The sequence below is a fragment of the Habropoda laboriosa genome, unplaced genomic scaffold (genome assembly GCF_001263275.1).
Source record: "Habropoda laboriosa isolate 0110345459 unplaced genomic scaffold, ASM126327v1 scaffold2, whole genome shotgun sequence".
Taxonomy (NCBI): domain Eukaryota; kingdom Metazoa; phylum Arthropoda; class Insecta; order Hymenoptera; family Apidae; genus Habropoda; species Habropoda laboriosa.
The window spans coordinates 2,024,853-2,027,122 of record NW_017100190.1 but is presented as its reverse complement, the minus strand read 5'-3'; the positions used below and the strand labels follow the sequence as shown (position 1 = coordinate 2,027,122).

Sequence of the window (2,270 nt, the reverse complement as noted above, 5' to 3'; positions counted from 1 at the left end):
GTTGGTGAGATTTTTCTGATGAAAATGATATCAAACACGATATAATTTGAACATTTACTTATTAACACGTTCACTGTCTGGCGTGACATGTTGTTCAAATTATGTCGTGTTTTATGTCATTTTCATCAGAAAAATCTCGTCAATATGTTAAGAAAAATTTCGGGATAAAAAGACGTAAAATTAAAAAAGTTGGTATTTAAATCGCTTGGTTGCCTCGACTCACGTTTCATGCTTATCTTTTATTCGCTGTCCTTGTCTACGTTCGGCAAACTACAAAGGCCGGCGCGAGGCTCGAAAACGTAGTCCCTGACTCGAGGAGTGTCAGGTTGTCTACGTTCGGCAAACTACAAAGGCGGGCGCGAGGCTCGAAAACGTAGTCCCTGACTCGACGAGTGTCAGATTTAGCTTCCTTGCGGTCTGACACTTGTGGAGAATATACTGTATAATTGTTTCTTTACTTGGACCTATTTTGGTTTCGGTAGTTTAAAGTGAAGATAAAGGATAAACCTGAAAATTTCAGGGCTTCGTTCCAACGCGTTTCCAAACCTATTTGTAACCATCACTAGTCTATTTTCTACATTTCCTTGCGCAGAATACGACAATAGACGCACAGTTATCTTACACTTTAAATAAGGAAACAGGCCTTTTGTTTAAATTCGAAATAGTCCTGGAATAACAAATAAACCTAAAAGGCAGCTACTTGAAATAATGGACGTACGGTCGCTGCATTGTTCTGTCATTAAAATAAGAATAATCGTGCAGACACGAACCAGTTCATACGTTACACGGTACAATGTGAATTAATAAACGAGGTTGGATTATCTATTCGACGATTTCATTCCAAGGAACTTTGACCGTATATAACCTGCTATATAACAACTACTGCAATTAGAAATTCGAAAGGGCAGGACAAGTTTGTAAAACTAATTTTAACGATGTTCGAACGATATCAAACTTTACGTTGTATTTTATCCGTTTATTCGAGAGAAAGCTGAGGGAACCCACGAACTACGGGTCGGTAGTATTCGAACAACGTCGAATCGATCTGTAATCGTGACATCCTCGACGTCGTTCCAATTCACCGTGGATGAGAGGAAATTTTGGAACATCTGGGCGAAATTACGAGAGGTGGTGCACAGTTGAAATCGACTTACGTCGCCACCGAGTGGCCAGGGTCGTTTGAATATTCGATCGACGTTGCGTGGTGGCTGCGCGTGGCCAATCGGATTCACCCTGCACTAATTAGCCTCGATTAATTAATTAGCGCTGCTCCGTTCCAGCGCTCCGCGATAATTCCTGCAACGCCATTCGCGAGACATGTCCGAAACGGTCGAACGAAGGCCAAAGGCGGGAAGAATATTCGGCGCAGTTGTTGGTGAGGAACAAGCAAACCCAACGGAGGGGCAAAGATATAACGATCGAACAAGAACACAACCAACACGTCCACCGCGATAAATCTTCAGAGGGGAACCACGAGATCCAAAGAACCAAGTTTACGACCGCTCGCGATCGGATTATTCGTGGAAATTCGGTTAACGGTCGAGGATCGCGATAAATAACGCGACTTTTTGGAAACGGGGACGGGAATTTTGTGTAAACGTACACCGACCGACCGAACGATAAAACCGACCAAGCAGGATTTACGAATCGATCGAGAAAAATTCGTTAACTGTGCCTGATTTTTTTCAGGTGAAGTTGGTGTAACACTGTGCATACGTCGAGTTTAGTTCGATAACATTGGCTCGTTACGCGGCTGGTGATTCGGAAATGGCCTCCTAATAGCAACCGCTAATTAACAGTCGTTAATTTAGGTTATACGAGGAGAGCAAGTATTATTGTTCTCTTATACACACATTTGCTTGGTGACATTTTGTTTGGTACGATAATATTTGCATCTGCATTTTTGGTTTGGGGGGGGGGCTTTTTTAAGGCTTCTTTTTTCTAGAGAAATTTTTAGAAATCGTTGTTCGATCGGTTCAAGGCACGTGGCCACGTAAATCGACGGTTTTATCGTGGCAATAACGGAACGACAACGTGTCGTCAGTAATTTAAGCCAGAATATCTGGCTTCGATTTGATTTATCGAACGTACGTGGACGGTGAAACGCATGCCGGCGTGTTTTACGAGGTGAAAACACGTTGACAGGCCTCGTCGAACCCTGACGATAGGATTTTCCCACTTTTCCTTTTTTTCGCCACCCCTTCTGTCGAATGGGTTGCCGTTACTGGACATTATTTTTGGAAATTCGAGGTTCTTTTTATGTTTCTTTT

The 2,270-nt window shown here is 42.6% G+C and overlaps 1 protein-coding gene across 4 annotated transcripts in view; it reads right to left on the bottom strand.

Moving 5' to 3' along the window:
• LOC108580207 (potassium voltage-gated channel protein Shal) overlaps positions 1-2,270 on the bottom strand; it is a 158,428-nt gene that overhangs the window by 86,277 nt on the left and 69,881 nt on the right. The window lies entirely within an intron of this gene.